The following is a 21,661-nucleotide window of genomic DNA, read 5'->3' on the forward strand; positions in this document are numbered from 1 at the left end:
TCATCGCATAACAGTGTAGAATCCTTCATGAGGCTTTTTTATGATTCCCTGTCTGACATTGATATTGGAAAACATGTTAAACCGGTTTTCTAAAAGGACAAGAGGAAAATAATAAATGTAAATGAAGTAAAGAGGCTTCAAGACCATGGGCACAGGAAAGCAGCAAAAATTTGTTTATGTTGAGTACTACTCCAGCTCACTAACAGTCCTCCTGTTGTGTTAAATGCTTTCTTTCGCCTTCTACGTCTAGTGGGAAATATGGTTTAGGTCCCTACACATCTGAGCTAGAAAATTTTGTGAATGTTTTAAAAAGTCATAAAATCTGCCAAGTTCTTATCCTTTTAACAGTTCCATGAAGAAGGCAACCGATGACTGTGCCTCTGATGCTAAGAGTGTGTAGAAACTCTCCTCCTCTAAGACAAAAGGGCAGGTTAAATATTTCTTCCATGATGAGCTTTGGAATGGTAGTAAACTTTACCCAGATCATTCTATAAGGGGCTTTTTTTACAGTGCATTCGAAACAGTCAAATTGTTAAACATGTGCCCATTAACCCTGGCTTGCTTAATTTCTATTGTCACCACAAAATGCTAGGACTCAAATGGAGAGATACCATGTTGGTTTTTTGGTTGTTGTTGTTCTCCACTCTATCTCCTGTGATCTAGACATGCCTATATCGAAAAAGGCACTGATGAGTTCAAATGATGAACGAATTCATGGACAAATCATTGTACTAGGAGTGCTGTCAGCTGAACTCTCTGTAATGATGGGTATGTTCACATAGTTTTCGTCTGCTAGAGTAACTACCAGCCACAATGCAATAACCACTGAGCACTTAAAATGTGCCTAACATAGTTGAAAAACTTGAAATTTTAATTTTATCTTATGTTAATTAATTTAAACTTAATTTGCCACATGTGGCTAATGACAAACATATTGGATAAGACAGTTCTAGATACTATGGATATAATGGACCCTGGAAATAGTGTCTGTCTTCAAGAAGAGCTCCTTCTCCAGAAAGATAAGCTCAAAAATCATGAAAGTCTTCACAGAATGTGAGGCATTTGATCTGGTCATGCAGGCTAAAGTTTAATCTACAGTGAGGATTCAATATATCACCTAAGGCATATACTAAATAGTATGTCCAAGGGCCAGAGACAACATTTTCTATTTAACTTATAAGAATCCATATGTAATAACATAAAAAACAGACTTGTTTTGAGGATTTAAAAGTATATAAAAGGCATAGAGATAACCTACTGTGTATATAATATTGTGTATATATGTATTAAAAAGTATATAAAAGGTACAGAGAATATATACTGTGTATTTACTGTGTATATAATACTGTGTATATATATATGTATTATATGTATATATAATACTGTGTTCGCATATATGTATACAGTATATACATGCATAAACACACAGCTCTTTCTATATTCTCTGTCTCTCTATATATATTAATACACATTATTATTTAAAAATAAGTATTATTCTACAGCCAAAACCCATGTTGCTCATCATTAAAATAAAAAAACACATAATTTATTTTCTAATACTTATGCATATTTAGTGGGTTTGTTTGTCTGTTTCTATTAAGTCTACCATTTCACAAATCAGTGCTTACTACTTTGATCAGAAAAACACTTAGGATCCTTTAGGAAAAACAAGGAATTAAGTATGAAAGTTATTGTAAATGGTCTCAACTATATCAGACCAAAAAGGAATTATTTTGCTCATACGTGGATGGCATTTACTAGCATAGCTAGCTTTCGTAGTAAGAAAAAAGAAAAAGAGAAGAAAGAAGTCAGGGCACATGATTAGGAACCTCCAGCATTAAGCAATCTTCAGAAATCGTGGCCTAGGGGAGCCTGGGTGGCTCAGTCAGTTAAGCTTCTGACTTCTGCTAGGGCCACGATCTCTTGGTTTGTGGGTTTGAGTCCCACGTTGGGCTCTGTGCTGACAACTCAGAGTCTAGTGCCTGCTTCAGATTCTGTGTCTGCCCCTCCTCTGCACATGCTCTGTCTCTCAAAAAAAAAATTCTAAATTAAAAAAGTTTTTTTAATCATATTAGTCACATTCCTTTGATTTCATTTCTTATAGCTTTAGTTCATAAGAGAAAAGGTTAAATAGCTCCATCTAGAGATACTTCTGGTAGATCTCAGGGATACACAGACTAGAAATCCTCACATGTGCCAAGTCCTGGGCCAATTTCTGTTTTTTCTTCAAAGGGGCTCATAAATAAATCACCCCACTGATCCTAGGTTACAACTACAGCAAATCGGGAGAAACCACTATACACCAGTCATTAGAATTTATAAAATGTTAGGTTAAATTTGTATAACTCCACTTAAAAGCAAGCCCCAATAGCAAGTGAGATGGATAAAGAAAACGTTACAGTGGCTTTCAAATGAGCTTAGTAGTATGTACAGATACAGCGTATAGAGCCACATCAAACTTGCCAACAAAGAAAAGCCAGTTATAAAGCCATAAAAGCCTATATGATACTGTTGCTGAAGATGAAATGGTGTGTAAGAGCCAACACTTTTATTTGACTCTAGGGGGCTTGCATTCTTCTGGAGGATACTCAAACATTAATCAAACACTACATTTAAAAATCATAATACAATAAGACCTATCAGTAACAGTCAAATGGTGGGAGGAGCAAAACAAAAAGACTTAGAAAGACTTCCCTAAGGAAAGGACAATGGAGCTCAAAGATGCAGATTAGGTGGGAACTAACAAGGTGAATAAAGGAAGGATGAGCAGTGTATGCAGAGGAAGAGAAGGCACAAAGACTGGCATGGAAAGGAAAATTAAAATTAAAGAAAGTGAAAGTGGACACAAGAGGGTGGGCTGGAAAGAGTGAGAGAACATGGAGAGTTGCTCTTACATTCTGGGTGGACCCTAATGTACAATGCACCGTGCTCTCTGCCAAGCGTTGTGTTTCCCACTTTGTGTTGACATTCACAGACACGCAGTGTCTGTCTCTCCCTGTATCTGTCTCTACTATAGCTTTGGTTTCTTTACTGGTATGAGTAGAAATGCTTGCATCTTTCTCAAAAGGTCCTCTGAAGACATGTCACATGGGAAAACTCTGGAAATATATAACTAAGTAATGGGCAAAAGCTTAAAGGATCCAGTGCCTAGAAGATAGCACTCTTTCCTATGAACAAGGCTGAGAAAAGCTGACCACTCAAAAGGGAGGAATCACAAGAGCCCAGAAGGCTTTGCAAGGTTATGGACATACTCATTATTTTGACTGTGGTGATGGTTTCCCAGAGATAACTATGTCATAAAAAGTCTCAGGATGCAATTGATTTTTCTACCACAGACTGATTTTTAAGGTGACTACTGAGTTTTTGAAATGTGGTTAGAGAGACTGACTTATAAATTGTATTTAGCTTAAGTACATTTAAATTTAAACAGCCACACTTGGCTGGTGGCTATCTCCATGGTCAGCATAGGACTAAAGAGTTGCCCTTATAGCCTAACCAGCCCAAATCTTAAACTACTGCAAACCTTTTGCTATCTCCAAGTTATCCATCTTTTCTCACCTTTATATAGGACAGACAGTAGCTAGCTTCTGTGTAAGGCAGTATCTAAATGGTGGAAGCCTACAAACCAGTGTATTTAGTTGATGGTGCTCTATGCAAATAGAACAAAGACAAAAGCTTAATAAATTTATTACAGATATTTTGCTGGTAAAAGACATGGGTGATAGCACATTTACAACAGTTATTGGAGATGACATTAAATTTTCTTCTTCCACCCAGAATTTGAGTAATGAGAAAGCCCTTTATGGCCCTGATACTGGCTCCCCTTCCCACAGCTTAGATGTATTCATTAAAGAGCATCAACAAGAAAGAAAGCTTATTAGAGGAGATTATTAATTTTCAGGCTCATTATCCCAACAGTCATTTTTCTCTGTTATGTCTCAATGAAATATGCGCCTAAGTCTAGCAATGAGGAAGAAGAAAAGCTAAGAGGAAAAAATGTGGGAACTGCAGCAATCTTGCATCAGGACACAGCAGAGCCGACAGCCTCTCTCAGGGTAATGACAAATCGCATCAAGTGAGGTTGAAGGGCTGCATAATGATATGTAGAAGGTCAGATGCAAAATGAGAAATTGTGTTTCCGAGAGCAGAGCAATAGGACTGGAATACCTATTAAATGCTCTTCATCTTAGAGCTCAGGAATGCCAACCACAAGACAAGCACATTGTGTAAGACTTCTGGAGAACAGGGGTTTGCAATATTTTAGGGGAAAATATTTTTAAAATAAGTCTTACAAGGTGAAAGAAAAAAAATGAGTGTTAATCTTAAGTCACAGGCTGCCTATAAAGCTATCAGTTTCTTATTATTGGTTGATAGCGGTAACACGGGTCAGTGCTTCTCAGAGGGTGAATATGGACAGCTGGTATCAGAATTATTTGGATAGCTTGTTAAAAATACACATCCTGGGACCTCTCCCAGTTCTTCCAAATCAGAATATCTAGGGCTTATACCAGGAATCTATATTTATACTAACATCCCCAGATGATGCCTATATAAACCAAGGTTGAGAACTTCCATTAAAAGAGATTTAAGGGATGATGAGAGCTTGGAAGTTCCCAAGTTCTCACCCATATATTGGAAGACAAAGAAAAAGGCTTTATAATTTGTTCAATAGGTAGATGCCCAAATTTTCAAGCATCACCATAGGCTGAAATTTAACAAATATCCAATACCTTTCGATAACTATGAATAGTCTTATATCTTCAATAAAATCAGGGTACAAATCACTATTAGGAAATGTGGTAATTAATCTTATGTGTCAACTTGACTGGGTTATGGGGTGCCCAGATATTAAGGTAAACCTTATTTCTGGGTTTATCTGTGAATCTCTTTATGGATGAGATTAACATTTGAATTGGTAGATTAAGTAAAGCAGATGGCCCTCCCAGAAATGAATGGCTCCGTTCAGTCCTGAGGAGGCCTGAAGTGAATAAAAGGCTGAGTGAAAAAGACTTCCCTCTCTCTACTTTACTGTTCTCAATCTAGAACATCAGTATTCTCCTGACTTCAGACTTGTATCCAGACTTGGTTCTCTGTCCTTCAGACTCAGACTGGAGCTATATCATTAGCTCTCTTGAGTCTCCAGCTTGCTGAGTGTACATCTTGGACTTCTCAACATCCAAAATCACAGAAGCCAATTTTTTATAATAAATCTTTTCTAATATAAATACAGAGAGGATTAACTATACATAATTATATACTTTTTTTTGTATTTGAAAATGCTATTGGCTCTGTTTCTCTGGAGAATCCAGACTAATACATATTTTGGTACTGAAAGTGGCTGTAAAGGATTCATAAGTGGAATCATAAGGACGAGTTTCTGAATTGGCTCCGAGGTCTCTAGAACTGGTTCTCTAATTTGATTAGATTTAAAGATGCTAATGACTATTTCCAGTAGGCAAAGAGAGCACAGATAGTCCCTAGCAGTGATGTGGCAACAGAAATATACAAAATATTTCTAGTTGATGTTCCTAATCACTGCATAAAGAAGCAAGGAGTTGGTTAACTACGTATTTGATACTTTTTAACATTTTGGGAAATGTAACAAATATAATGAAATTAGTTGGTTGTTTTTAATGTCACTGGAGAAAGCGGTAAAAGAAAAGGATGAGCTTAGGGATGCAAGTTGTAAGCTCAAGCACCACATAAATGACCTGAAACCTTCTTGTATACCTACCCTAAAGGAGATCGTTATATCCTGTAGCCACAGGGTTGCAACTGCTGAATCTCAAATGCAGAATCTCATCCTGAGACCGACTAAATTAAAAGACAGTTTGGATTCCCAGCCTTGCAGCATGTCTACTGTTAAAGTGAGGCCACTGGTTGGGAAAGAATGGGATACTGCAGATTAGAATGAGGACATTGGTCTCCCAAATTTTGATGAGTTTTTTTCCTGCTAGTGGAAGACCTGCCTTTGTTTAATATAGAAGAAAAGATTCAAAGGACTAAGGAAATTGGCATGTGAGAGTACATTTATCAGTTAAGACCTACTCACTTATCGTAGGAGAGTCCAGAAGACATATGTATATTTCATTAACACTGGCAGAAATACATTTGTGAAAGGAGCCCTGGGATCCTTGAAGAGCACTGTCATAGCTCTTCGCAGTGGGCCAGATCTTACAGTGGGAAGTGCAGTCAGTGAGCTGAAGAACCTAAATGCAATGAGAATAATTGGATCCTGGGGTGGCAAGGGCCAAGGGCAACACTCAACCGTCAAAGGCAAGGTGGGAGTGGTTACCATAATGGACAGCAAAGCCAAAGCAGCTACCAGAATAGTCTTACTAGTTGATCATGGTGTTTGTGAAAGTAAAGTAGCAAGCCTACTAAATTCTTGATCTGTGTAAGCAGAACAGTTCTAGGTCATTTGAACAAAAGTCTAACCCAAATTATAAAAATACAGAGTCATGGTCCCTTAATCAATTCCCAGACTTGAGCCAGTTTACAGATCCAGAATCCTGTGAATAAAGGGGATTTCAGGTGTCGCTGAGGAAGGAGCTCCCAGACAGTACCAAAACTCTATACTATTAATCTTACTCCTTGTCTTCCTCCAAAAAACCTATGGCCTTTTGCTGGTGTAACCATAAATTGGAGAAAAAGAAATAATCAAACCTTTCAGGGATTACTGGGTGCTGACTCTAAACTGAAGCAAATCCTGGAGACCAAAACTTCACTTCACAACCAGGGTAGGGAGTGATGGAAGGGAGTAGGGAATCATTGGAGTTTTAGCTTAGGTCTATCTCACAGGGCCCACTGTGGTTATTACGCTACAACCTGTGGCTTTTTCTCCAGATACAGATGGCATAACTGGAAAAAATACACTCAGCAGCTGGCAGGATTCCCACATTGATTTTCTTATATATAAAGTGGGGGCCAAACAGAAGCCACTAGAACTACTTCTACCTAGGAAAATAGTAAATCAAAAGCCAAACTCCATCATTCCTGGAGGGATTCCTGAGATTACTGCCACTCTCAAGATGTTGAAAGAGGCAGGGGTGAGGCACCTGGGTGGCTCTCTTGGTTAAGCAGCTCTTGATATCAGCTCAGGCCATGATCTCATGGTTGTAAGACAGAGCCCCATGCTGAGCTCCACTTCCACTGTGGAGCCTGCTTGGGATTTTCTCTCCCTCTCCCTCTCTCTGTCCCTCCCTTGCTTGCACTCTCTCTGACTAAATACATATGTACATACATACATACAAATAAAAAATAAAAAGATACAGGAGTTGTGATTTCACCACATTCCCATTAAACTCACCTATTTGGCCCGTGCAGAGGACAGGTTGACCTTGGAAAATGACATTGGATTATTGTAAGATATCAGGTGGTAGCTCTTATTGTAGCTGCTCTATCAGATGTGGTTTCATTGCTTCAGCAAATGAACACATCTCCAATTACGTGTTATGCAGCTATTGATCTGGCAAATGCCTTTTTCTCCATACCTGGCTGTGAGCCCTAGCAGAAGCATTTTGCTTTCAGCTGGTAAGGAGAAAAATATACCCTCACTGTCCTACCCCAGAAGTGTATCAACTCTATAGCCCTATATCATAACCCGGTTAATAGGATTCTTGGTCTCCTTTCCCTTTCACAAGATATCATGCTGGTCCATAACACTAACAACATTATGCTAACCAAATTTGCAAGTAAAAAGTAGCAACCCTGCTAGACTTACTGATAAGATATCTGCATGTCAGAGAGTGGAAAATCAATACAGCAAAAATTCAGTGAAATATCTAGGTGACTAGGAGTGTCAAGAATGTTAAGGTATCTCTTCTAAGATGCCTTGTGATTAAGGACAAAGGAACACTATAATACCCCAATCCAGGCAGGATTACAAAAGGCCCAGACCCTTCAGGAATGAAGGCTTAGGTCGGTTTATCTGGTAAGAAACCGCAACTAGCTGAGTTGCTTGCTGAAGGTAAAGGGAATGCAGAATGGTTAATGGAAGAAGGTAATTATAAAAACCAGGTAAGACAACATGGCCAGTTATAGAAATGAATATTATAATTGTCATGAGCATTCTTCTTTATTCTTTTATGAATGTATTTGTGCATGTAGAAATAGAAGAGATAAATAAATTAGATACTTTAAGCAGAAATCTTTTTCTTTTCTTTTATGTTCTTATCATGTAATATAATTTAAATACAATAAAGTCTGCTGTTTATATATTTTTTTATAAATACATAAGTTCATGGAGCACCTGGGTGGCTCAGTCACTTGAACATCCATCACTTGCTTTCAGCTCAGGTCATAATCTCATGGTTTGTGGGACTGTGCTTACAGTGCAAAGCCTGCTTGGGATTCTCTCTCTCCTCTGCCCCTCCTCCACTCTCTCTCTGCCTCTTTCTCAAAATAAACAAATATGTATTTAAATAAATAAATAAGGTCAATACTAAACATCACTCAAGGACTTTGTTTCCTTTTCTAAGCAAGGGTTAGGTGCATTTACGGTTATACTGTAAATAGCTATATTATGTTAGGTGAAATTATAGCTATGTTATTGTCTTTTTTGGAAATTAAACATGATTTTAAAAGATGTAGATTGGCAAAAACCACATTGGCAAAAGGTAAACTTGTGATGGTGGTATTTATGTGTCAACTTGACTGAGCCACAGGGTGCTCAGACATTCAGCCACACATTAATCTGAGTGTGTCTGTGAAGGTGTTTCTGGATGAGATTCATGTTTGAATAGATAAACTAAATAAAGCAGGTTGCCCTCTCTTGTGTGAATGGGCTTCATCCCATCTGTCAAAGGCTTGAATAGATTAACGCTGAGTAAGAAAGAATTCTTTCTCTCTGACTGTCTTTTAGCTGGGACATGGGTCTTCCCTCGCCTTCAGAATAGAACTTGTTCTAGAACTTATACCATCGGCTCTCCTGGTTCTTAGGCCTTAGAAGTTTAACTGGAACTATACTATCTGTGATCCACAATCTGCATCAGCACTTAAACCATTCTTCACATTAAATATATTTTATTGGCTCTGTTTCTCTGGAGAACCCAGACTAATTTAATACACAAGTATGATCTTAAATGCTCTGAATAAAATGAGTGTATGTTTAAGTATCTGTTGTTTATTCAACTTGAGCTTGTCCTTTTTTCAGGCAACCATCAACACTCCTTAAGGAAAACAATTAGAAGGTATTGTTACTGACTGAACTGATTTGATTCTATGGCTGTATTGATTGGAATCCACGACAACACTATGACATTAAGTTTCACATGGTGAGTTGGGCTATGTTAGAATTTTTCATGGACCCTAGAGGGGAAGGTGCTGTATTTATGCAGGAAGTACAGGCCAGGCAGTCTACTTCTGCTATAAACAAAGCAGCTCTGGAATTACCTGTTGGATCTTCTGGTAAAATTTCATTTAATAATGAGTCTATCAACTAAAATAAACTGTGAGAACCACTGAACTAGGAAGTCTGAAAGATACCAGTTAATCCTAAGATACAGTGATTTGCCAGAAGGTAAAATACTGTCAAATATGAAGTGCTTAATGACAGTCAAAAAGACATACAATATGGAAGTCCAATAAACTTCAGTCTTCATTCCTAGTAAGGTGATGAGTCAGGTATGTTCTGGACTATATGGTCCATTCTGAGCTACTGAGATCAATTGTGAAACCAGACTTTAAGCAGATAATTAAATAAACAACACGATCTAGAGAAGGGTAGTAGTAGCCAGAAGACACTGGATCAAGCTGTCCTTTAGAAATAAAAGACTGAAAGAGACGTGTTAGTGCTCTACATACTTTAATGGCTGTCACCCAGAAGAAGATTTAAATAGGATCTAAAGAAAAAAAGTTTAAATTTGAGTAACATTAAAAATTCAGTGTCTCAGTCACACTAGCTTATTTCCCACACTCAAAACCCTTATTTGGCTAGTAGCTACCATATCACATAGCATACATACAGAAGATTTCCATACTGTAGAAATGTCTATGGACAGTTTTATTCTCAAAGGTAGAACTAGGACCAGAGAGGAGTTAGAAGAAATCTGACTTTGAATCAATAAAAGGAAGACCTTCTTAATGGCTAGAGTTATCCTACAACAGAATGCACTAGACTTAACAACAAAGGGAGTCGATCAAGTGAAGCCAAAACACACACATAATTGTAGCATTCAGAAAGAGGGTGTACAGAAAGATAAAATGATGATAAAATTTGCAGCTTTGATCACATGCAAATGCTTTATTATAGACACATTTATGTGATCAAAGGCTGATCTTTCCAATCCTATCTGCCACTTAAGCCATGGGTTATTTACTCACCTTTGAAAATGCATTTCTCTGCTCTTGTTACAGATACAACATGAAGAGATCACAGTCTAAGATACAGAAACCAACTCACTCCAGTTACCTCTCAAACAGGTACAACAAAGATAGCACATTTAGCGGTAGTGGGCCAGCTTTGGTCAGTGTGAAGTTTCAACACCAGGAACAGCAGAAAGTGTGGAGTTATTTCCAAAGAGTATTATGTAAACCTTGGAAAAGTAAATGGGATAATTGCTAAAATGTCAGTGATGTTCTGGTCTCGAGGCTGTTCGATGTGATAGCACTATGAGAACAGAGTCCCATGGTCTCCCAGGAGCCAGATATGAGACAGACCCACTGGAAGTGCTAGCTGTCCTTGAAACTGCACATCTTACCTACATGATTTCAGGTAAAGACCAGATGTGTGTTTGGTCTATGTCTGGAAGTTCTTTGTGTTTTCCCCCTATGCTTTAACATTCCTTGATGTTCATAGCAGGTGAACACGAAATAAAGACTATGTGCAGTTTGCTGCTGTGACTGTTTTGCTGGCAAAGGCAGCCCTGCATATCCACTCAGTGTCTGAGAACTTTTTCTTCAGTGCACAGCTACGAAAAAGGACCAGATATGACTTAGGGTTCAAAGCTATTTTCTTAGCAGATTGCAGGGTCTACTCGACTGAAGGTGATCAACACACAAATAGCGTTCATAGGAACCAATCTTATGCAGAGCCAAATAATGAAAACAGACATAGAGATAACCAATACTTCCATACATCCAGTTTGAGAAATATGTTAAAGGCCCAGGAGTCTCAGTTTGGGCCCTGAACAAGGTGTAGAGTATGAATGATACTCTTGCTTCAAGTCAGGGGCTATAAATACAGACTAGAGAAAAATCTTCCCCATTGCATAAGTTGATATGAGGATAGTTTCTCTGTCTCTGCCCAGTTACTGGGTAGGGGAAACCATCTTCACTGAAGACTCTAAATCAGAGCCTTATTCTGCTCTCAGTCAAGATTCAATCCCATACCATCTGCAAGTGCCAGAGAACTCAAGGCTGATACTTAACATTAAAAGGTAGTTCTGGAAATTAGCCTCTTTGAAAAAAAAGGTACTTCTGGGATTATAATACCATCACTGTCTCAGTTTGAGTGCCTGTGAAATAGGCCCTGAGCTAAGAATTTGAGTGAATAAAGAAGGGAATCAGCAAAAGCAAGAAAAGCAGGAAAAGGAAGCCAAGCAATAAAGTGCACCATCAAGTGAGTTTTTCCAGAGGTAAGTGATCTTCTTCCCATGAGGGAAGCTTGGGGGCTAATATAGAACATCTCACAACTATCCCAAGAGGCAAGGGGTCTGTGGTGTTTATATATTAACTCCTGTCAGTCGTTTTTGAGGTAGGAAATGTTCATTTTTCTGCACTTCTGGTTTGCTATGCTCATGGTAAGAGTGGGTGGCTAGAGAAAACACTTGTGCAGAGATATAGGTAATGGGACATATAAATTGGTCATGCCTGCTCAGAAATGGGCAGGCCTGAGACGATACTGATGGGGCACCAAGAAGATCTGCTATAATCCTGGAGGGACTGGCAGAGTTACACAGGGCACTTCCCAGATTCAGCTGCAAAGCATTAGCAATGTTAGGCCATACCAGACCTGACTTCCCATTCCAAAAATAACAATCATACAGGAAAACAAGTCATTGTGAGTTGAGTCAACACTAAATATAAATATAAAAAATAAACAACAGAATTTGACTCCTGAGAATGTCAGGTGGTAGAATTATAGTATCATAAAACCTACATTTAAAATGAGTATATGGAAAAGGGATCAGAATCATGAGAACACAAAAACAGGCAGATTTGAGGGGAAAAAACACTCAATTAGTTAGGAATTCAAAGGATTCACTGAACAGCACATTAGTTAAAACTGGGGACATAATAAACTCAAGAAGTCACCTTCAAGGAGAAGCAAAAAGATACAGAGTTTAAAAATATGATACAGTAGTGAAAACATGTGGAGAATAATATGACATGGTCCATGAAATCTCTGAAAAGCATTCCAGAAGCAGCAAACATAGATAATTTGAGGGAGAGGGAAAGTCAGTATTTTAAAAGATAAGAGCTTAGAATTCTTCAGAGATTATGTCAGAAGGCAATCCTCAGATATAGGAAGCCCAATAAGTCCTAAAGATATGATTTCTCATTGGGGTGCAATCCTTCCAAACAACCCTGGATATAGGCACCAGTAATCTTCAATACTATCACGTTGTGAAATCTTAATGGTAGGTTTTAGTTCTAATCTTTCTGGACCTAGAAGCCATATTTGCTTCAATGACACTCTCTTATCCTTGATATGTTTTATTTACTTGTGGGACTGAGAGAGCCCAGCAGAGTCTATCTTGAAGGCTGCAGATCCTTTGGCCAAACTGCAGATGAGTCATGAGTTCATGAGCAATCAGAGGTATACCGCCAACCCACTGACACAGGAGCTACAAAGGTTCACTATGGAATGCTATGGAAACTTCATAATTTTACAGCTAGCATACAAAGAGTAGTTGGATTTTAGCCTGCTAACAGGTGCCCCAACTTCTTCCCTTGATCCCTGAAGTAGTTATTCTATTTTTTCTAGTTTTGTGTTACTTTTCTTTCCCAGAACAAGCATATACTTATTTTAACATTTTATCCATACACCACCCCATATTTTTGGATCTTTGACAACAGAAACAAATCTAAGCAACAGATACAATAGAAGTCAGATAACTGGTTTTGCACCTCAATCCCAACATTAAGAGCTGTCAAAAAAGGAACACTTAAAAATCAGGTGAGGGTCAAAGTTGAGGTACATGTGTCTTTATATATACTAATCCTCATGTTGTCTACTGCAAAACTATAAAGAGAACCATTTTACACACAGCCTGTTGATGTCTGAGTCTTACTTTTAGAAACTATTCAAAGATTCATCAAAAAGTCTCAGTTTTTAAAAATCAACTTTAAATTTATAAATTAGTAATTAAGTGAATTTTAAAATATTTAGTTTCAACTATATTTGAAAACAAATGATCTTTCAGCTTAGTAAAATGTCTTCACTTGGCTAATGAAAATTCAAATGTCTATCTATCTACTTGGAAACGAAGACTAGACACCTAACATGCATAACATATACCAAAAAGCCTACGGATCATATTAAGAATCAGCAAATTCTAAGGATGTGTTAGAAATTAAGGGGGAAACATCATATGTTATAATTAAGAATTTATAAAATTCTATCAAAAGGCAAGATACTGCTTCCCTTTTTTGTGTTTAATCTTTTTTGTAAATAAACTTGTACTTTTGATATGTAACATGCCAACACAAATATCAGAGACTTGACCCCAGGGTTGCTCAACTGAGTCAGAGTTAAACTGGGGGACATTAGAGTTTAAGCCAAAACTCTAATGCTGAAGGCCATAAATAAAACCTAGGAAAAGTGTTTAGTAACTTTTAAGTGTTATCACCTACTTTTGCCCTAACTGGCAAAACCCTTTACATGAGATATTTAGCTTTTTGTTTGATTGTTTATGTTTTTATTTTTCCCTGTCTTTTCATACTTGTCTCCTTTGAGCAAAATTAACCATACAAAGATTACTCCCCCCCCCCCGCCCCCCCGGTATCTCTTCCATGGTCTCTGACTATGGTTACAGGTTCCCCTGTTTCTGTTTACCAGAGGCCAATTTTTTTAACCAAGAACATCTGCTTTCCAGGATTTCCCTGGTTATTTAAGAGAGAGCCTGAAGTAGATGTGGAGGTGGCTCAGTCAGGTAAGCATCCAACTTCAGCTCAGGTCCTGATCTCACGGTTTGAGGGTTTGAGCCCTGGGTAGGGCTCAGTGCTGACAGCTCAGAGCCTGAAGCCTGATTTAGATTCTGTGTCTCCCTCTCTCTCTGCCCCTCCCGTGCTCATATTCTGTCTCTCTGCCTCTCAAAAATTAACAAATGTAAAAAAAGATAAAAATATAAAAAGGGTTGAGCAATCTGAAATTGTACTTGCTAAGACAGGCCACTGCCTCCAGTATTGTCTCTGTTTACAATTACCATTTTAGTTAATTCTCAGCCACTTACATTAGACTCACATTTGCATTAAATGACAGTGGATAAAAAAGATATGGCTTATATATACAATGGAATACTACTTGGCAATGAGAAAGAATGAAGTCATGCCATATGCGGCAACGTGGATCTAACTGGAAGGTATTATGCTGAGTAAAATAAGTCAGAGAAGGACAGATATCATTTGTTTTCACTCATATGTGGCTCTTGAGAAACTTAACAGAAGACCATGGGGATAAGGAGAGGGGGAAAAAAGAGATACAAACACAGAGAGAGGGAGGCAAACCACAAGAGACTCTTAAATACAGAGAAAAACCTGAAGGTGGATGAGGGGGGCGTGGCAGAGAGGGAAAATGGGTGATAGGCCTTAAGGAGGGTACTTGTTGGGATGAGCAATGGGTGCTGTATGTAAGCCAATCTGACAATAAATTATATTTAAAAATAAAAATAAAATAAAAGTTACTACAATAAAGAAAACTAGCGCACTATATAACAAGGAGACCCAGAGAAGACAGCCAGGGGGGAAGATGTATATCTAAACCAAAATAAACCTTAAAGAGTTGTCCTAACTTGCAAACTCATCACAAGTAAGAGCTGATGCTCTTTGCTGTGGTGTGCAAAAGGAAAATGAAGAGGTTGACCAGAAACCCTCCAGCTGTGGCTTATCCCCGGGCAAACGCCTCCAGAATTACATTTATGCTTTTGTTCATGTTCCAGTAAAAATATCATCTATTTTATATGGCTTGCTATTTTCTACAGTCTTGGCTGGCTTGTTCAGGCTAACATTTTTTAATTGAATAATTCAAGCATCTGACATAAAATTATAAACTTACGTTGGCAACCAGAAAAAGCAGATATTACATAAAATGCTTAAACATAAAAGCAGTGAAGCAAATGTTACAGGGCATGGCTTTGCTCCCCACTTCCAACCCCAAGCAGCTGAGCTTGTATGTACTGATTTTTATTCTTTATTTCTCTTTTTGGCACATCAGTAAACATGAAGTAATTTATACAGACACTACTGTACATCTTTGAAATCAAATTTATTTGGCTTTTGTGTGTTAACCTCAAATTTCACCTTTAAAACGAGCAATGAGAGTCAATAAACAGCTACTGAACTCTGCCCAGTGGGCTAGGCAGAGCTTGGCGCTGATGGCTCACTTGGCTTGTCACCCTCACTCAGGAATTCATCTGAATGCCTATGACGGAGCCTGGAAGTGTGGGAATATAGTAATGTGACTATTCAAGCATGGACCCAGTCCAGTTAAGCCAGACTTCTGAAAAATAGTCCTTACAAAAAAGCTTCACTAAAAATAAGAGAATGAAATGCTACTTTACATTATATGCCCAACACGTACATGTAAAAACATATAGATACCCATTTTACACCCCACCTTTGAGACTGGATTTCAACATCTCCAAAACATATGAGTAAAAGATTAAGATGAATGTGCAGATTGAAACTGTATTAAAGTGTATTGAAGTATTTATCAGTTAACTCTAAATATTCACTTTTGAAATGGCCCAGTCATGGTTCTGGAAGGATCAATGGCAGATTAACTTTGGCATAAAGAAGAGAAAAAAAAGAAAAAAGAAAAAAAAAACTATCATCACCGTGTGTGACGAGTCACTGAGCATTTCCTCATCTGCAACATGGATGACAGTTTAATAACTGATAAAAGGAAATGATCAAAGTCAGAGTTGGCTTGGGAAAAAAACCCAATGAATCATTTTGCCATTTTTGAAACAAGATTGCATTTCTAGAGATTACTAAACTGGAAGTGTAAATATTTAAGATAAAATTATGTAGAAACTATGATAAGAAATAGGAGCAAATGTAGATGGTTATACTTCGATGGCTTGTTCATCTCTATCATATTCCAGAGTATGTATGTGTGCATGCATATCTAATGATATATCAACATACAGGTGTAAATATGAAATCTTGCACATATATAATAGAGAAAAAAATACAATATATACATAATGAAGACACAAACACTTATTTCATGAAATTGAGAAAAAAATCAAATAATAATGAGAAATGCTAGGCCTAGTCTGTAAGAGTATATCAATGAGACTAGACAGTAACAATATTCTTTGATACTGAATAAATCCAAACAAGGACAAGGCAATATTATTGAATATAGTGAGACGGAAGTGAGTATAAAGGGGGAAACAAAGAGAAATGTTAACAAAAGTATACAATGACTTTAAATAGTGATATCCTTCACTGTTCTATGTAAAATTAAACTTTAATTTGTAAACTAGTACTTTAATGTGTTTCTTAATTTTTAGAAATATCCATTCGACTTTTTGATATATGGAGTAGAGAATTGGGCAAAAGAAGAAATAGGAGGAAAAAGAGGATGAGAAAAGAGAGAGAAAGGTCAAAAACAAAGGAATCTGCACAACTCCTGATTTAAAGACTCTGAAACTGTGTACCACATCATAACTTGAACCATCTCTTCCCACTCAGTAGAGACTCTAAATACTCTAAGCCTTATCGCTTTCAAAATAGACTGTACCCTTCCTTCAGTAGAGATTGTGTCTTGAACATTGTATTTCTAGCATGTAGTATAATACCTAGCACATAGTGGGGACCAATTCATTTATTAATTCGACCAATATGTACTGAGCATCTACTACATGGTGGGCATGTTTTAGGATCTTAGATGTTGAATAAATGTCCAACTATGCTTGAGTGGCAACTTCAACATTGACTACTGTCCCAAGAGTATTTAATCGTACCTCCTGATACTCTATACAGATGAGCTGCTTGTAGACCAGCCCACACTGCAGGCTTGATATGAACTGTTCTTGATAATTACTCTATGTTACTCAATCCCATTATTGCTATTATGTAGCCATCTGCCATTCTTCCCAGCCCCCTACCTCCTGGACACTAAGAACTGGTTCATGTATCCATGAAATTATATTAAAGACTAAAGTGAATCACAATCTAAAAGGTAGGGCATATTTTCATTCTCCTCTATATTTTTAATATAGCTCTTTAGAAATCACTGACTTATTTTTCCTCTATGGACTGAAGTTCAGCCTAGTGTATAAATCATTGGCCAGTTTTCAATCTATTGCCTCTTGGCTCCAACTCTACCCTTCATTATCTTCTTTTGATATTGGAATAGTTCTGCCTTGCCAGCTGGCACCATGTTCATCTTTGTCATGGAGGGACACTAGGGTAAAGGGCATATCTTCCTGTCCCTAGTGTGTTTTGCTTCTTACTGCTCCTGCACTGTTGAGGTGGGGTGCAGAGCACACATTAGAGCTTACCCTCTTGGAGTTCAGTGGCATCTCCACAGGCACTTTCTAGGAAAGTTCCATAGGAGCCCCAGATGGCCTCACAGCAGCACTTAGCAAGCCAAGGCCCACGGACTTTGGATCCATTCTGGTCCTGACCAAAAGCAAGCCAGGGAACTTCACTTTCCAATAAGCCTCAAACACATCCTCTCCAACAGTATGCATCCTGGCCTTAGAGAAAATCTCTCTCTTTTCACTCCCTCAGACCCAAAGAATTCTGTAGAATCTTTTTATTCCCTCTTAGTTATAAGTAGATAGATTATAGATGATAGGTAGATGATAGATAGATAGATAGATAGATAGATAGATGATAGATAGATAGATAGATGATAGATGAGAATTTTAATAATTTTCTATATTAAAATTTCTCCATTCAAAGTATTGTGTAGTTTCTGTCTCTTGATGGGATCCTGCCTGATGCAGTGTTATAAGCACAGCAGTAAAAGCAGATTAATTTAGTTTCTTCAGATTAAAACTTGTCAAAGTGCCTCCATTTAAAGTAGAAATCCATTAGTAATATATAAAGTATGCCACAGTCATCCTCTGAAAGAAAGATTACCTTATTACGCATAATTTAAAAACCAAAAGGAATAGAAATGCTTTTCAAGATTCCAGTTACTTGTTTCCACCTACAATGTCAGTAGATTTTTCACAAACATGCTTGTTCAGATGAAAGCATTTTCCTGAGTCACCTTTTTGTAAGAAAGCTCCTAGAAAGTACATACTATACCTTAGGTAATTTTCATTCACCATGCATATCTTACATATGTTTCTCCTCTTACATAATAGCTAAATGCATCGATAAAAATTTATTTTGTTAATATGCATATTACATAGCCACAAAAACAGCCACTCTACCACTTAAAGGGTTACTGCCTCATTTTTAAAGAACTTCAAAAAGATGTGTTTATCACACTAAACCAATAGGAACCCCAAGAATACCTTAGAGTAAGCTTGGAATATCTAAATGTAAGCCAAACCACACAAGATGATATTTTGTGTAGTTTATTTTAATGTAATGAAACATATTAATATTAAGGGCTTTTACCATCTGAATCTCCTATAAGTAAATGAGATCGATAGAAAAGGCTCTTGAATCACTTAATTATCAGAGAAAAAAATATATTAACAGTGTTAGTCTGAATACAATAGCTACTAGTAGTGTTACAAAGCAGTGCAGTTTAGCATAGGATCCCATAATATCTTCAAATTTCTGTTTATTCCTTTAAAAAATAGTACAAGCTTCAAAGAAGATAAAATGGACAATAACTGCCCTCAAGGAGACAGAAAAATGAGGAAAGTCTTCATATCATTTGATGTCTATCTTAAAGATATGTATTGACTTGTAGATGAGAAAAATAAAGAGCCTTTGGAAAAATAACTCTGAGAAATGTGATAGAAAGGGACTGACAGACAAATGGGCAGCCAGTTATGAGGTCCCAGGTGAGGTTCTCTACTCCAAATCTGTAACATATTCAACTGTCATGAAAGCAGAGAAAATAATCTACTAGGGTCATTTGGGATTGGGGAAGGCAAACCAGGAGTAGTAGAAGCTTGAGGAAGTAATAGATTCTGGGACGTAAATAAGAGTAACATAAAACTTACAAAGACAGGATCCTGACTGTGGATGAGTAGAGATAATACCCAGAGAGGATTTCTTGATCAGAAGAATGTGCATTGATAGAGGAATAAAAGAAAGAAAAGAACAGGTTCATATAGAAAGAGTTAGACGGAGTTAAGGAGGTTGTCTATAGGGAGAGAGGATCTTAGAGTCGAAAGTCTTGTTAATCAAGCAATGCAGAGTCATGACAAGGACCAAGATGTCATCACCTCATGATTCCATTGCTTCAGAGGAATGAGGTAGGGAGGTTGCAAGGAACTGACCTGACAGTCAAGTATTCTGTTTAATCTAACTGATCCAGTACGTGAACTAAACCCATGGGTTAGAGAAAGAAGAGGTGACTGAGTTTAGGATTAGGCCAGAATAGCATAAATGTGATTTAGAATATTTAATGGAAGCTCGAGGAAAAAAATTTCCCAAGAAAAATTAAAATAAGAATTCTATTCCTCCCTTTAGAAATTCGTTTTTGTACTTTAAATACTAGACCTCTAGAAAAAGGTCATGAAGCAAAAGCACATGTGGGTCTTTGGGACACGTTAATTTGATATTCAGTTTACTAAATTCATCTTTAGTTGTTTTACAAATAAATATATTTCTCTCTGCAACTAGATCAGATGCTCTCCAAAGACAGGGGCCATATTATACTCAGTATAACGGTATGTAAGGCAAATGAAGCAATGAAAAAAAGTGGGCTCAGAAAACAGAGAGGGTTTTTAATTCAAACCCATGCACCTTTACAAACTAGCCATGTGACTCTGAAAAAATTACTACTCCTCTTGAAACTTCCATTCCTTCATCCAATTAAATGCTGATAATAGTAATTCCACAACGGGTCCTGAGAGCATTTAATGAAATAAGCACCTACTACAGTTCCAGACACAGTAAATACTTAGAATTAGCTATTACTGTTGCTGTAGGTATACGCTGACTGTGCTTAATAAAGATTTTTTTTTTTAGTAAAATAGTAAACACCAGCTTTTCAATGTAGCAACATGGAAATCTTTGAAAAGCCCAGATTGCCTGGTAAGGATCTTTTTGCCTCAAATTCCCAGAATGTTTCCAAATGGAGTAGTGGAAATGAATTATCCTGTGGCCAGTTTGGTGGTAGAGCAAGGCAGGACAAACCTTCCAAGTCACAAGATCCGGAGATTCCTGCAGAGCGGCTGTCTCACAATGGGGTAACTTGGCCATTTCAGGACGAGACTGTGAGCCAGCACCGCCGTTTGAAGCAGATAAGGCCAGTGAGCTGTTGGGCACAGAAAGGGGCTCGTCTCCTTTCCTCACCCCAGGGCTCACTTTCCTGTCCAGCTTATCTCTCTCTGTTTTCCAACCCTCACTTAGCCCTGCTTCTTTCCACTCTGAAGTTAGGGACATTTTTTCCTCAGAGAAGACATAAGCGTATTTCGTAGCCCAGTGGGTCATATTCAACTGAACTTCTATCAGGGTTGACTCGGTCCCACCCTTCTCAACATTTTATCTAAAGACAAATCCTTTTTTATTTGAGTTAGAAATTACCCACTCTTGGTGCAAATGAGGAAATGAACATTTGACTCAATAGAAGATAACACTGACTTTTAGGCAGGTTTTCCTTTAGGCAAAATCATCTTTCAATTTCTTAACATTATTTACCTGTAATTCTTCTTGATAATTACAAGTGTACCTTGCTTTTATGCAATAAATGTGTTCTTTAAAAAAATAATAAAAGCAAGGCACCTGGTGGCTCAGTCAGTTAAGCATCCAACCTTGATTTCAGGTCCGTCATGATCTCACGGTTTGTCAGTTTGAGCCCCACATTGGGCTCTGCACTTACAGCACAGAACCTGCTCGGAATTCTCTGCGTCTCTTTCTCTCTATCCCGTTCCATCTCTCAAAATAAATATTAAAAAAATAAATTTAAAAATTAAAGCTGAGTAACTTCATATTAATAAATTATAATTCAGTGTTTCAAAAGGGTTTCCTACTTCTTAAAGAGATAGTTTTAGAATAATAATTCCTTTTATAGAATGACAAAATAATAAAAATAATAACCCCAGGTCTGTCATTTGTATAAATCTCATAGTTTGGAAGGTTCTAAGGCAAATTGCTCTTATCAGTATTGCCAATTAGTAAAACAGTTTTAAATATTCAGATACAACATAGGCATGAAGTATTCTCTCTTAAATAATTCTATTACATATATATATATAAATTGAAATATGTGGAAAAGCAAAACTAATAAAATGAATTTTTTAAACTTTTAAAAGCAAGGTACACATGTATGGTGTGAAAACAGGCTTATTCATTCTGAATAGTATTAGAGGGAATAGAGGGAATCATATATTCACCACGATGCCTGGGA

This window comes from Hyaena hyaena, unplaced genomic scaffold, assembly GCF_003009895.1.
Source record: "Hyaena hyaena isolate Hyena2069 unplaced genomic scaffold, ASM300989v1 scaffold_768, whole genome shotgun sequence".
Classification (NCBI taxonomy): domain Eukaryota; kingdom Metazoa; phylum Chordata; class Mammalia; order Carnivora; family Hyaenidae; genus Hyaena; species Hyaena hyaena.